Genomic DNA, 16,891 nt, shown 5'->3' with positions numbered 1-16,891 from the left:
GTGCATACGGTCTGGTCTTACTGGACAGGGTATCTGAGGGTGCCGGCTAGTCACACCCTGGCGTGTGAAGTTGCTACATCATGAGGACCTTGGTGGCATTTATAGCTTCTAAGCATGTTAACATTTTCTCTTAACGTTAAAACATGTCATTATGTGGAATGGGCTGCTTGCCCATTGGAAAACTGGTCACCTCCAGGCACTGTAAAGGCTTTCCTAATGGCTTAGCGAGTAAAGAATCCGCCTGCAAGTGCAGGAGACACAGAAGACTAGGGTTCGATCCCTGGGTCCGGAAGATCCCCTGGGGGAGGAAATTGGCAACCCACTCCAGTATCCTTGCCTGGGAAAACAATGGATGGAGGAGCCTGGCAGGCTACAGTCCAGGGGGTCGCAGAGTCGGACCCAATTGAGTGTGCTCACTGGCTGATTAGGGTCTATAAAGGTACCTGGCCCGGACTCCACCTGTGATATTTCCTGGGGCTCCCAGAGGAGTAGGTTTGGTGAAATCAGGGAAACTTGAACACCCTGATCAGGGCCAGGGGACATCTATTCTCTCAGTGGCACTTGTTGAAAAGTTTACTCAGGGCCTAACATCTTGCCTTGGAGTTGGATATTAAACCCGGCCAAGAATCCTTGACAGTGATTTAGTGCTTGTGTGTGGTCCTGTCTGCACACATACCATAGAAATAGAAACTTGTAAATACAGGGAGAGAGGGAACAGAATGAGACCTCCTCTAGAAGAGAAATCAGAACCCCAAACCAAAGGATGAGTCCCTGTGAAAAACTAAAGCCCAAGGGATGAATGTTGAGTAACATACACACATTTTAAAAATAAAATCTCTTTATTTTTAAAATAAAATTTGATTAACTTATCATATTAAAAAAACCTTTGCACGATCCATTCACATTGGGCCAATATTAGTGTCTTTTTAAAATTATTTAAAGGAAATTTTTAAAATAATTGGCATTTTATGAAATACAGAACCATGTAGAATATTTTTGCAAATTTATGAAAATATTAAAAGACCAACTATATAAAAAGCTATGTTTTAAACAAATGAAACCATATAGAAATATCTTTCATAACACAAAATGGAAGATAATATAAACAATGATATATCTGTAAACCATTCATTTAGAAACGTCTAATCATTTTAAGTCACTGCTCCTAACTGTTTTATCTAAATGTTAGTTTATTTCTCTTTGCATATTAAATATATGTAGCTATGAGCATTCTTTGGAATTCATCAAGTTAGAATCATCAGTTAGAAAAATCATATTAACAAAACAAAGACCAAGATATTCATAAATTTCTTGGATGAAATGATATAAAGGCAGCAATTTTACTAATCTCAGCACCACTCCTCACCCATCAGGCATTTTAGACTCCACTCTGGCCATGATCTACTGCTGTGTAAGTAGCCATAATTCATACTTAGGAGCCAAACAATCCCGTGGATGATGAGACGATGAGAAAGTCTTGGGAAATCCATGAAGAAGTGATAGCTTATGGTGAACGATGTTCAATTCGTGATCTCTGAAGAAGAAAATCTAACTTCGGGACCAGGGACCAGGCTTGATCACTCAAAAGCTTTTGTGTAGCAGAGTTTTATTAACTGAAAAGGGAGAGAGAAAGCTTCTGACACAGACATCAGAAAGGGGATGGAGAATGCCCCCCTAGCTACTGTTAGCAAGGGAGTTATATACTTTTTAAAATAGTTATTACGGTAAATCAAAAGAATGTCTCAAGGTTGTAAAGATCTTATTAGACCCACTCCCATAATCTACATTTTAAGATAACAGGATTAGCCAGAAGGTTTTCAGGAAGGAGAAACTGTCCTCAAGCAGGATACATTGTTGTTATATAATCTTTACTAAAGAATGTAGAAAAAAAGTTTGTCCTTTCCTCCTCCTTGAGAATTCCAGACCCCTATCTCCTCCTTGAGAGCCTCAGGGACCCTGAACTTCTTATCAACCTGCCCAGGAATTGACTCTCTCAGCTTAGTACATGCATCCAGGAATCTGTAGAAACTCGTCATGTATTGAAATAGGCAATCATCCTAAAGGCAGATACTTATGTCCCAAATATCACATCATTCATTCCACCTGCTCATTATCCTTGGCGTTTCTTATCGTAAAATTAAGAAGGATGGGCAATCATCTTGTCCAGGTCTAATGGGCCCTGTAACTACACCCATCGCCATCATCCAATGAAAACAAATTGCTGCCCCATGGGTTCAAAATAATTCACAGATGTGTCTTGTGAGATATTTTTGAGAAATAAGAGCAATTACCAACATTTGAAAATCATGAGATATTTGGTTTATTATAAAAGAGAAGATCTGGCCAAGTCCGATGTGCATTTCCACAAGGTAAAGGCTGCTAGAGTTTAGTCGGACAAGGATTTCCTATTTGCTCCTGTTCCTCAGCCTGCTTCAATGCTCAACTTCCAGAAGGCAGCAAGGGTGAGTATGCTCGTGATTGGTCATTTCAGTCATGGCTGACTCTTCTGTGAGTCAGACTCCTCTGTCCGTGGGATTCTCCAGGCAAGAATAGTGGAGCAAGTTGTCACGCCTTCCAGGGGATCTTTCTGACCCTGGGATCGAACCTGCGTCTCCTGCAGATCCTGCATTGCAGGTGGATTCTTCACCACTGAGCCACCAGGGAAGCCATCTCAACTGTCTGTCCTTCCACAGGGCAGAACTCCAAGACTGAGGGAGGGTGTGTGGTTGCCCTGGGTTGACTTCATTAAAGTAACTCCCTGTACCGGGCAGCTGGCCCCTGGCCCCATCCAGTTACTAGCCCTGACCCCAGCCCTCTCTCTCCACCCCTGGGACGGTTCCACACCTCTTTCTGCCTTTCCATTTCTCCTCTATTCAACGCTATGAGATCAGACAGGGAGTACTGTCAGAAAGAAAAGAGGCAAATACAGGAATTTTTGATATAGTTCATCCTCTGTATCTGCAGGTTCCACATCCATGGATTTAACCAATCACAGATTGAAAACATTTTAAAAGAAATTGCAAAAAATTCCAAAAAGCAGGGGTAAAGTGTATGAATTTGCTACAGGCTGGCAACTATTTACCTAGTATCTATATTATATTTGCAACTATGTGCATAGCATCTACATTGTATTAGTTATCCGCCTGCAATGGGGGAGACCTGGGTTGGATCCCTGTGTTGGGAAGATCCCTGGAGGAGGGCATGGCAACCCTTTCCAATATTCTTGCCTGAATCCCCATGGACAGAGGAGCCTGGTGGGCTATGGTCCATGGGGTCGCAAAGAGTCGGACATGACTGATGGACTAAGCACTGCACAGCAGTTACTATAAGTAATCTAGAGATGATTTAAAGTATCTGGGAGGATGGAGGTTATATGCAAATACTATGCCTTTTAATATAAGGGATTTGAGCGCTTACAGTGTAGAGGATGAAACCAGGCCAGTGTACAGCCAAGACAGTAAACTGTGATTTAGAGAAAATGGTTTTCGGGATCCAGCAGGTGCTTTGAAACAGAAGTAACTATGAAACGCAGGACAGCAAAAATTTGATTAAAATGGGATATTTGTTTCTCATGACTCATCTGCCCCTACCATTTACTTCCACCAAAAATTAGTATCTCATCTGACACCACAGTGAGTAGCTGAAAAAACAATATCAATGCTGAGAAAGAAATTTAAAAATCCATGGTGGGGACACGAAATGCCATGTGCTCTGTGGAAATAGAGGATTCGATTCAACTCTGAAAGGAATCTGCTCTATTAGATTTATGGGTAGATTTAAAAAAAATAATTTTATTTACTTATTTATTTCTGTCTGTGCTGGGTCTTCATTGCTGCTCAGGCTCCTCTCTAGTTGTGGTGTGCGGGCTTCTCATTGCCATGATGTCTCTTGTCGCAGAGCACAGGCTCTAGACCACTGGCTCAGTAGTCAGTGGGCACGGATACCCTCTTCCAACAACACAAGAGAAGACTCTATACATGGACATCACCAGATGGTCAACACCGAAATCAGACTGATGATATTCTTTGCAGCCAAAGATGGAGAAGCTCTATACAGTCAGCAAAACAAGACCAGGAGCTGACTGTGGCTCAGATCATGAACTCCTTATTGCCAAATTCAGACTTAAATTGAAGAAAGTAGGGAAAACCACTAGACCATTCAGGTATGACCTAAATCAAATCCCTTATGATTATACAGTGGAAGTGAGAAATAGATTTAAGGGCCTAGATCTGATGGATAGAGTGCCTGATGAGCTATGGAATGAGGTTCGTGACATTGTACAGGAGACAGGGATCAAGACCATCCCCATGGAAAAGAAATGCAAAAAGGCAAAATGGCTGTCTGGGGAGGCCTTACAAATAGCTGTGAAAGAAGAGAAGTGAAAAGCAAAGGAGAAAAGGAAAGATATAAGCATCTGAATGCAGAGTTCCAAAGAATAGCAAGAGATAAGAAAGCATTCTTCAGCGATCAATGCAAAGAAATAGAGGAAAACAACAGAATGGGAAAGACTAGAGATCTCTTCAAGAAAATCAGAGATACCAAAGGAACATTTCATGCAAAGATGGGCTCGATAAAGGACAGAAATGGTATGGACCTAACACAAGCAGAAGATATTAAGAAGAGATGGCAAGAATACACAGAAGAAGTGTACAAAAAAGATCTTCACGACCCAGATAATCACGATGGTGTGATCACTGACCTAGAGCCAGACATCCTGGAATGTGAAGTCAGGTGGGCCTTAGAAAGCATCACTACGAACAAAACTAGTGGAGGTGATAGAATTCCAGTTGAGCTATTCCAAATCCTGAAAGATGATGCTGTGAAAGTGCTGCACTCAATATGCCAGCAAATTGGGAAAACTCAGCAGTGGCCACAGGACTGGAAAAGGTCAGTTTTCATTCCAATCCCAAAGAAAGGCAATGCCAAAGAATGCTCAAACTATCGCACAATTGCACTCATCTCACACACTAGTAAAGTAATGCTCAAAATTCTCCAAGCCAGGCTTCAGCAATATGTGAACCGTGAACTTCCTGATATTCAAGCTGGTTTTAGAAAAGGCAGAGGAACCAGAGATCAAATTGCCAACATCTGCTGGATCATGGAAAAAGCAAGAGAGTTCCAGAAAAACATCTATTTATGCTTTCTTGACTATGCCAAAGCCTTTGACTGTGTGGATCACAATAAACTGTGGAAATTCTGAAAGAGATGGGAATACCAGACCACCTGATCTGCTTCTTGAGAAACCTGTATGCAGGTCAGGAAGCAACAGTTAGAACTGGACATGGAACAACAGACTGGTTCCAAATAGGAAAAGGAGTTCGTCAAGACTGTATATAGTCACCCTGTTTATTTAACTTCTATGCAGAGTACATCATGAGAAATGCTGGGCTGGAAGAAGCACAAGCTGGAATCAAGATTGCCGGGAGAAATATCAATAACCTCAGATATGCAGATGATACAACCCTTATGGCAGAAAGTGGAGAGGAACTAAAAAGCCTCTTGATGAAGGTGTAAGTGGAGAGTGAAAAAGTTGGCTTAAAGCTCAACATTCAGAAAACGAAGATCATGGCATCTGGTCCCATCACTTCATGGCAAATAGATGGGGAAACAGTGGAAACAGTGTCAGACTTTATTTTTCTGGGCTCCCAAATCACTGCAGATGGTGACTGCAGCCATGAAATTAAAAGACGCTTACTCCTTGGAAGGAAAGTTATGACCAACCTAGATAGCATATTGAAAAGCAGAGACATTGCTTTGCCAACAAAGATTCGTCTAGTCAAGGCTATGGTTTTTCCTGTGGTCATGTATGGATGTGAGAGTTGGACTGTGAAGAAGGCTGAGCGCCAAAGAATTGCTGCTTTTGAACTGTGGTGTTGGAGAAGACTCTTGAGAGTCCCTTGGACTGCAAGGAGATCCAACCAGTCCATTCTGAAGGAGATCGGCCCTGGGATTTCTTTGGAAGGAATGATGCTAAAGGTGAAACTCCAGTACTTTGGCCACCTCATGCGAAGAGTTGACGCATTGGAAAAGACTGATGCTGGGAGGGATTGGGGGCAAGAGGAGAATGGGACGACAGGATGAGATGGCTGGATGGCATCACTGACTCGATGGACATGAGTCTGAGTGAACTCCGGGAGTTGGTGATGGACAGGGAGGCCTGGCGTGCTGCGATTTATGGGGTCGCAAAGAGTTGGACATGACTGAGTGACTGAACTGATCTGATCTGATGTGGGATCTTCCTGGATCTGGGATCTAACCTATGTCTCCTGCAATTGGCAAGCAGATTCTTTACTACTGAGCCACCAGGGAAGCCCTTATGGGCTTATTACACTGAGTAACTACTCCAGACAGTCCAATATTTTTGAGAGCCTTGTTAAGACTGGTTGTAATCTGTACACATCTTTCTTATATTGTGTGATTTCAGGGCTCATGTATGACCATCTTGAAACCAAATATGGATATGATTGAATTTCCTTCATTAGAGAATCTTCATGTGGGGAAAATAAAGGTCCTAAAGACTTACTTTAAAAATATAAACAGACTAACCAGGAGGCACCTACTGTTGACTTATCCACTAGCAAGGATCAGCATGTACATAGTTCAGTCCATGAGGATAGGAGTTTTTTGGAGGTGGAGGGCCTGGGGGAGGTTTAACACAGTTTGTTTCTACATCTTGAGCAGGAAGCATGATGTTGTATCCCTCTGGGGTGTCCTCGTCTTCTTATGAATCAGCTTTCCAGGAAACCACAAAACATTCATTCTCCATGTATGTATTGCAAGGTTTTAGAAGACCCCCTCAGCTTCCTAAGCTTTCCTGAGAATAAAGACTTGCCAGGGTGAACTTAAATGTTGTCATGAAAATTTTAAGTGTCTCTGGAGTGATACATGCAGTTATGGAAAAGCTCTCTTAATGAAGCAGGTATCCCTTTGGGCAACACGGTTCCTGCAGTTGGCACCCCTTCACGAGGAAGGATTCCTTTCCTAAGAAACCACCATGGAATTGCCCACTCTCGTCCCTCTCCTGCTAGTCCTGTGTACACCCATCATCAAGTAGACCATGGACCAGTTCTGGAATCCCGGTAGATCCTGCACTCATGCTGCCGCGTGTTATCTGAAGCACTAAAAACATGTAAGTGCAACTGGGTGGTGAAACACCATCTGCTGCCTCAGATTTGAGGTTTTGCAAGGTTGTCACATGGGTGTTTAATGTTTCAGTGCTTCCTATTTGCATTCAGATCAGTCATACGTAGAAGACAGGCTGGTTCATCTTTCAACGGCAGATAAAAGAAGGAAAGATGATGTTAAACCTCCAAGAGACAGAAGCTATGATTTTTTTTTAATAATTTTATGTATTTTTGACTGTGCCGGGTCTTCATTTTCTCTAGTTGAGGCTAGCAGGGACTCCTCTCTAGTGGTGGTGAGTAGGCTTCTCATTGCAGTGGGTTCTCTTGTTGCCAAGCGTGAGCTCTAGGGCACACGGGCTTCAGTGGTTGCAGCACGTGGGCTCAGTAGTTGCGGTTTTCAGGCTCTAGGGCACAGACTCAGTAGTCGTGGTGCAGGGGCTTAGTTGCTTCGAGGCCTGTGGGATCTTTCCAGACCAGGGATCGAACCCATGTACCCTGGGCATTGGCAGGTGGATTCTTTACCATGGGCCACCAGGGAAGCCCTGAAGCTATGATTTTTTAAACTGGGCAAGGAAGGCAATTAATTTCTCTTACAGAAAAATAAGCTGCCCAATGATATGGAAGGGATTCCCAAGGACAAACTGAACTTGGAAAATCATAGGGTACATAAATAAGTGTGATTCTCACACCATGCCTACTTTCCAGGTTAATTGAAAAAAATTCCTGACTCACGACTTTGTTCAACTTTAGAATTATATTTTCAGGAGAAACTAGATTTTCAAGGAAGATGAAAAAAGATTGTAAAATCAGGAATAAACAGTAATACCAATTAAATGCTCATGCTGGGAGCAAGACAGGGTTTCACTGTCCTGAGTGGTGGCTGAGTCAGCCGCCCAAAGGAACTGGATGATTTCTGAAAACAAAGGTCATGTTTCAAGAGACACAGTTAGTAATGAAATGAGGCATGTTTTGAGCACTCAATAAGAATTGCTGCTGCCAGATAGGCATAAAGCTCTGAGTCCTGAAAATAACCTTGAATTTATTGTATAAAATATCTTAGTAACCAGGAACTCAGCCCCTTCAAGGTTGATGGTGTTGGGTTGCTGTCTAAGGGAAGCCACCCAAAATAGTGCTCACTGGGAGGAAGAAAGTCTAGACTGGGTGACAGAGAAGAGAGCTGATGACCATTGTGGATCAACTTGGGACCAGCTTACCAAGAAGGCTGTCATCACCTCACTGATTCTCCTCTTATAAATTGCAAGAAATTGGGACCAACCAGAATTCGAGCACAACCATGCCTGCATGGAATAAATGCAATGTGAGAAGCAGGTAGATCTGAGTAGCCAGGAGAGGCAAGGGGTGGATGGCATCGGGTTCTGTTGAAGCCACACCCAGAGCCTCTTTGACCAGGTCAAGGCACCCATCCCCAGCTGCCATGAGGAATGGTGCTAACTTCTCAGCGCTGTCCCCGTTCTGCAGAGAATGGCCCTCGTTAGAAGATAGGACCTGTTCCCGACCCTGAGGGCAATCAGAAGCCAATGATGAATAGGCATGTATGTACAAAAAAACTGACCCCCTAACTCAAAATGGATCAACTCTCCCTTTCTCCTGAAGGTACTTGAATAAATCATGTGTCCCTAAATCCCTGTTTCAGACCCTGCTTCTAGGAAGCTAATTGAGGATGACTTCCAATTCTAAAGGCTATTTTAATAGGAGTTAGTACATTGCACTCTCTTCCTAGTTGTTTTTTGAGCCCAGAAATCTTGCAATACTTTAGTCCTGAAAATTCCAAAAATTTAATGTAGCTGTTTTTTTAAAAGATTTTCTACACGCAAAATTATTTTGTCTCTGGAAAGTGACTGTTTTTCTTCCCTTTCCAAATTTATATATTTTATTTCTTTTCCTGCTTTCTGTGCTGGTCACCTTGAAGATATTGGACACAGAGGTTATTTTGCATCTCAAAGGGACAGCTTTCATTGACTTGATTAAGCAGTATGTAGGATATTTTCTATGTGTTTTTTGGTTGATAACATTTTAGGTAAGATTATTTCTATTCTTAGTTTACTAAAAGTTTTTTTTTTTTTTAACCTTGAATGACTTTTGTTCTTTTAAAAAAACTTATTCCACATCTATTGAGTTAAACATATATTTTTCCTTCAATCTGTTATTGCTATGAATGACAAATTCAAAAGATCTTTAATGTTATCTTAAATTATGATCTCCAGTGAAAGCACAAACAAAAAATGAGAGCAAACAAACAATTAGGAAAAAGAGTTTTATTTACAATCACCAGCTACTTTGTATCTGGACCAAATCAAGATGCTACATCTTTTCTCATTGGTGTCAACTCCTTTGGTTAGAGGATGGTGATAATTACCTATCATCAGGTAAAGTAATGTCTGACACACATCTTCATACTTGTGGAAAACATTTAAAACTACATAGTTGTCTTCTGCATCACTTTCAAGCCACCATGTCATTAGAGCTTAAAATCGCTACTTTACAGAAACCTGGAATCTCCATCACAGAATATGCAATAATACAATATTGTCAAGTCAAGTACCATAGTAGCAAGGCTTCTTGTGAAAGTTTATTGATTTTGTGCGTTTGTGCTAAGTTGCTTCAGTCGTGTCTGACTCTTTGCAACCCTATGGGCTATAGCCCACCGGCCTTCTCTGTCCCTGGGGTTCTCCAAGCAAGAATACTGGAGTGGGTCACCATGCTCTCCTCCAGGGGATCTTCACGACCCAGGGATGGAACCCACGACTCTTATGTCTCCTGCATTGGCAGGTGGGTTCTTTACCACTAGTGCCCCCTGGGAAGCCCTCTTTGATTTCACATCACATTATTTCTGCAGATATTACAATATATGCACCTATTTGGGCCAAAAAATTAACATATTATCTAATATATTAAATATTATAAATTATAAAATATACATATGGGCTATATAAATATAATATATATATATATATAAATATATACACATATAATTTGGGCTTCCCAGATGGCACTAGTGGTAAAGAACCTGCCAGACAATGCAGGAGACAGAAGAGATGTGGGTTTGATCCCTGGGTCAGGAAGATTCCCTGGAGAAGGAAATGACAACCCACTCCTGTATGCTTGCCTGGAGAATCCCATGGACAGTGGAGCCTGGTGGGCTACAGTCCGTAGGGTCACAAAGAGTTGGTCATGATTGAAGCCACTTAGCATGCATGCATATATAATTTAAGAAGATATAGTCAGATTTATTCTACTTTATAAAGTTAATGAATCTTGCGCTAACAGATTTTTTTTTTAATTCAATAGCATTTCTGTTCAAGGAAGACATCTATAGAGAGAAAAGAGAAATGAGAAAATATACTATCGAGGAGCGGAAAAAGGAAGCTCTTTGGACAATTATCAAGTGAATAAAAGGACTCTTTAAGAAATATGCATTGTGGTTTCTCTCCAAAATTATTCAACCTAATTAACTCCAGTGGTAACCTGCAAAGTTGATTTTGAGGTGTTTTCAGCTGGAATCTATCAAAACATATCTATTTCTTAAAGAATACAAGTATTTGAGGGAAATTTCTAAAAGATGTGAGAAATAAATTCACTTTCTGTATTATTTTACATTAACAGTCTCCAGTGGATAGATCTGTACTATTCTTGCTTTCATACTGTTTTTTATGGTAATTATTTATGAAGATGTGTCTGCTTATTCAGACTCTAACTTAACCTTATAAGTCTTTGCATCCCAATTTTGCTTTGTCTAGTACTTTTTTTTTTTAACCCAGGGAGGTGCTCAATCAATATTTGTTTAATGAATTAACTAAATACCAATTGGTCCACAAATTTAATTGCTTGAGATTAAGTGCTTTGTACAAATAATTTTCCCTTTGATGCAATAGGTATTTTTAGTGAGGCCGTCAAATATTTTTATATTGGGAATGGAAAATTTTCCATTCCCCGGCCAGAAAGCAATCTCAAAACACAGCCGTGATAATGTCTAATTACTAAACCACCAGGGAATGGAAGCTCCCTACTTTAGTGTGAAAATAAAATAGAGGCTGATGTCCTCATTAGTCTTTGAAACATCCTCACACTGTAAGACTGGAAACGCCTTCAGAGGCCATTGGATTCATCCTAGGCAGGATGATAACTCAATTATGCAAAAAATATTGTTGCCTCTCTTACATAAGAATCTTCAGTGAAAAAACTTAGAAAATTGTGTAAGTGATAAGTTTTCACGACACTACATAACAAGATAAAAATTATAGACATGACCTTGCTGTTATGTTTATATATCATTAAGCCGTTGAATGTAATGGGTCTTTTTAACTAAAATTGTTCACTCCAGAAATTATTTTCTTGTTATTAAAACCCTTCCAGTGACCAAGAGTATATTTATTTTCCAAACAGTCACCGGAAATCTTCTTCTTTGATTTAAGCCTATTGCCTGCTCTTGGCACATCATTCATGAATATATTAATAAAATGGTTGCTTATCACAAATTCTATCAGGTATTTGTGTATATACTTACATGCTGTTACTATTATTATTATATGAATTTTTTAAAATTCACAGAGACAATGGCTAAATCTAGCCTAATCTTTTTCTCCAAATTAAGTAATCAATTACCTCTTGATCAGTCATTCAATATTGAGCCATAACTATTAGATCACTAGAAATGATCAACTTTATTGTCATGAACAGTTGATAGCAACAGTTGCTTATGGATTAAACTAAGATATCCCATATAACATCAGGTGTTACATGTAGTACACAGAAAATAAACGTATGTTATCTTAATTTGAATTTCCTAGAAGCAGACATTGGGATGAATACGTGCATGTTAAGTTGCTTCAGTTGTGTCCAGCTCTTTGCATCCCTATGCACTGTAGCCTGCCAGGCTCCTCTGTGCATGGGATTTTCCAGGCAAGAATTCTGGAGTGGGTCACTGTGCCCTCCTCAAGGGCTCTTCCAGATCCAGGGATCAAACCTGCATCTCCTGCATTACAGGCAGGTTCTTTACTGCTGAGCAATCAGGGAAGCCCATTATAATGAATATGTGTGTGCAATTAATTTTAAAAGAAGTGCTCCCAAGGAAGATCAAGATGGAAGCAAGACAGGGAGAGGAAAAAGCAGTGATCTGAGGCATAAGACTCACTCACAGAGAGTAGGATTTACCATGGCTAGTAGTACTCTTGCCTGGAAAATCCCATGGACGGAGGAGCCTGGTAGGCTGCAGTCCATGGGGTCGCTAAGAGTCGGACACGACCGAGCGACTTCACTTTCACTTTTCACTTTCATGCATTGGAGAAGGAAATGACAACCCACTCCAGTTTCTTGCCTGGAGAATCCCAGGGATGGGGGCACCTCGTGGGCTGCCGTCTCTGGGGTCACACAGAGTCGGACACGACTTAGCAGCAGTAGGGGAATGCTAGATTATAACTGACATCTCAGAGATGTCTAAAGCCAGACAAATCTGCTGGGCTTTCAACAGTTATTGCTTAATGGCTTCAGGAAGGTAAGTGGGGGAGGGAAGAGGGGAGGGTAAGGGTATAAAAAGAAACACCCAGGCACTTCTGACTCTCTGCAATTACTGACAAAGTGGTCCCCACAGCCTGAGGGCAATGCCTTGAAGATCTGTGGATGCTGGCCTTTGAAAGTATATCAAAAGGGTACAACCTACACCAAACTTGTGAACCTGAGGTGGCCTGGGTAGGGAACCAACAATGTCTGCCACCTCCAGTTGGTGCCTTCACGGTGCTGAGAAAATGCAACTGGCACATTTAAGGGCTGATGTACTACAGTTGAGGGATTAGTACAATAACGATCACTGTAAATCCAACATAAGCTGAGGCTGTCAAACTTATCCACATCGGCTGGAGGGGGGCTGAAGAGACTTGTGAAAGGCTTTGAACTAAAATCAGCCTCTAAAATATGGAAGACTTAATTGCATGGAAGAGAAGAGAGGACATTTTAAGTGGATGAAAAAGCAAAATGTTGTAGACTGGGAAGCAAATGTGGAGAAGGATTTAGGAGTGCAGAAGATTTGGGAGGAATAATGCCTGGGGAAGGGAAAGGAGGAAGCAGGATTGGGGAGGGGGAGCCATTGGACTCCTCTGCCAGCTGACATGGGCCTGGGTCAGCCCCGAGGACTATCCCTTAGTGACACCACATTGAGCAGAAACGGCTGGACTCTCACTACTGCCTTATCCAGTCAGTGATGAGTCATTTCGAGAAGAGTCGTGCCCTTGGCTGGAAAGCTGAGGTAATCTCCAGAAGGATAATTGATTTCACCTCAGCTTTCTCTTTGATTTATAAACTAGAAAGATATGATGAAAAATAAATGTAAATAAGCATAAAAGAGCTCTTTCAGTCAGTATGAAATAAAACATATACCGGAGAAGAATACGTCACAGTGTAGTTGGTCATATTTTCTCTTTCTCAATGGTGCATAAAACAATAATGAGTCTTATATTGGATGAAATATGCCGCAGAACCTGGCTGACACATCACAGGTTCTCAATGAAAGTGAATGGACTTGATTTTTCAATTATTTGTAAAGTTGTCAATCTTAAAGGACTTAGGCATTTAAGTCATTCCAGTAATGCTTTGGAAAATGAACACAAAGGAAAGTAAAAACTAATCATTTAATTAATATCTTTTTAATGTATTTAGAGTTTTATCATTGACTGGAAGAAGTAAATGTCATCTCTCTTTCTAACCACGCTTATATCCAATCAGTTGTAATAGGCCTAGGAAGAGAGTTAATTAAAAATATGACAATAACAAAACAATGAACTCAATTTTTCCATTGTTTTAAATATCTTCTCAGCACACCAGGACAATCTTGAAGATATTTAAGTTTTCAAGAATTGTTGAAACTGAAGCTTCACTTGTATCTGAAATGCCAAAGCAACTGATTTAGGAGCAGAATTAACTAAAAGAGTGAATTGTTTGACCATTTCAGCCAGAGCTCGAAAGGCAAGTACAATTTATGGTGTCTCCATGGTCAAGAGGAAAGCAGAAGAAATCAACTGAGTTACTCAAAGATAAGACCATGAGCTTCTGTCTCCTCCAAAACTGCCTTTATCATCCCAGCTCTTTCTCACCTCCTCCATTATTCTTCTTTGGGGTTATTGGCCTCATTTCATCCCTCTCCTGTTTCCTAAATCAATTTAATTCTCACCCCATTTGCAGTAATTTATATAGACTGATTACCAGGATTCTAGCAAATGAAATTTCTGTAAAACTGAATTTTATCATTATTCATGCATATATGAAAGTTGCTAACAATTTTCCTCACAATAAGAAAGTGCTTCTGAGCTGCCAAGTCACGAATACTACATCAAAGTTCACATAATTTTTTTCATACTTATGATTTCAGTTTGTAAGTTGCATATTATTATGGGAAAATGTTCATCTCTGATATGGTCTTTTATATACTGTTATTATTATTATTTTTCCCCAAATGCTTATCAATGTGTCAGACAATGCATTCAGTGCCCCAGACTCAGAGCTAGCAGGCAACGTGCGGAGAATCTGTCTTAACCTACACAGAGTGCCTTCAGACTTCACAGGTGGCGCTAGTGGTAAAGAACCTGCCTGCTGATCCAGAAGACAAAAGAGATGACAGGGGTTCCATCCCTGGGTCGGGAAGATTCCCTGGAGGAGGGCATGGTAACTCACTCCAGTATTCTTGCCTGGAGAATCCCCATGGACAGAGGAGCCTGGCGGGCTACAGTCCATGGGGTCCCAAAGAGTTGGATGTGCCTGAAGCAACTTAGAATGCAGGCAATGTGCCTTTAGTTTGCTTATTTTTTTTTTCTGATTTATGTAGAATGGATCCTATTCCTGTTGGAATAATATTGAAAATAATGGAAACAGTAGTATACATAAAAGCTTTGAAACATACATCAGTGTATGGTGTGGTAGTAGTAAGGTAGCATTAGTCACTCAGTTGTGTCCAACTCTTTGTGACCCTGTGGACCGGAGCCTGCTAGACTCCTCTGTCCATGGGATTCCCCAGGCACGAATACTGGAGTGGGTATCCGTTCCTTTCTCCAAGTGATCTTCCCTACCTAAGGATCGAACCTGGGTCTCCTGTATTGCAGGTGGAGTAAAAATCCTAGCAATGATGATGAAGAGAGAGCTGAGGGGCCGAGTTACTGACCAGCCTGCACAGTGAGAAAGGCAACAACCAGTCAGGAGTCCGGACGTGAGTTTGAACAAACTCTAGGATATGGTGAAGGGCAAGTGAAGTCTGGCGTGCTGAGTCCATGGGGAGGCAGGGAGTTTGACACGACTAAGTGACTGAATAAGAAGGACAGATTTCAAATAAAAATGCATATAAATTAAATATATTTTTAACTTCTGGAAATATATGTTACATAATCTAACTCCATATAAATGCCCATCACCAGAAGACTACATGCAAGTTTCCATCATTTCCATCTCTAATAGATGTGTGCATGTAAGTGAATATGTATATTCATTTATATTCACTTGCAAGAATATATATTCCTATTCCCTCTTTGTTACTGGAAGACTTTGAACAAATATATAAAGAAAATATAATCACAGAAATTCAGAATTGGGGAAAACCAACATTCTCTTCACCTGTGCCATTTGGGAAACTGAAATTCATCAGGTTAAACAAACCCACCAAGATCTGGCAGTTGGTGGATGGCAAAGCCAGCATCAGAAATCCTTTTCTGAACAAACAGTTCAGTGTTCTCTCCACTGGCCGGCTCCTGGTCTTATCCCCTCATTGCTTATTCATTTGAACAACAGTCGAGCGTGACTTTAAGAATTAAGAGTCGGGATAACATAATATTAAAGTGATAAATCTTTTTCCCCTGAAGTCAATGAAAACAGCCTCCATATATTTCGCTTTTCCTAAAATTTCCCTCCCGCATCAACCAGAACTGTGAAAATACTCAGAAGACTGGAAGATTATTTCTTATCCCTGAAGCGCCTAATATTTCCAGGTGTTTTCACTACGTGGGAGGAAAAAAAAAATGCTCCTGGTTTTGCTCTAATGTCTGGAAAAGATGTTAACTAGACACCTTTTTATTCCACAGCTCTGGCCCAGATGAAAAGTTCTTTTTCTTGGAAATGAAGCTTATTTTTTATTGCTGCCCGGGAATACTGAAGCTTCCTGAAAGCTTTGGAGTACCTTTAACTTTTTGGAAACCCGGATGCCTCCTTTCTGCTGAAAATATTACCCGAGTGGATTTTGAGTGAAATTGAGATTTTTTTAAAAAAACTTCAAACCTGATGCGAAGTGATTGAACAATTAGTGTGGCTCATATATGTGGACAGATGAGTAAGAGCTGTTGATTATCTGACTCTAGATTAGCTTTCTGGATTTTTTTTTTTTTTTTTTTTTGGTGAAACATATTTTCTTGCTGATTTTTATATTTTAATGGCCTTAATGTAGCACATAATGGTGTGTTAATTCTTTCCTTCCATTAAACCTGAAATACCATACTTTGAGCTTCTCAGGCGGCAGTGCTAGTGATAAAGAACCTGCCTGCCTACGCAGGAGACATAAGAGATGGGGGTTCAATCCGTGGGTTGGGAAGATCCCCTGGAAGAGGGCATGGCAACCGCTCCAGTATTTTTACCTGGAGAATCCCATGGACAGAGGAGCCTAGTGGGCTATGATCCATAGGGTCACAAAGAGTCCGATAGGACCGAAGCAACTTAGCATGCGTGCACCATACTTTAGTTCAAACTGTTGAATCTAATCAAACTGTCAAAAAGGCATTCAT

This window comes from Bubalus bubalis, chromosome 13 (genome assembly GCF_019923935.1).
Source record: "Bubalus bubalis isolate 160015118507 breed Murrah chromosome 13, NDDB_SH_1, whole genome shotgun sequence".
In the NCBI taxonomy this organism is placed as follows: domain Eukaryota; kingdom Metazoa; phylum Chordata; class Mammalia; order Artiodactyla; family Bovidae; genus Bubalus; species Bubalus bubalis.
This window is presented reverse-complemented; position numbering follows the sequence as displayed.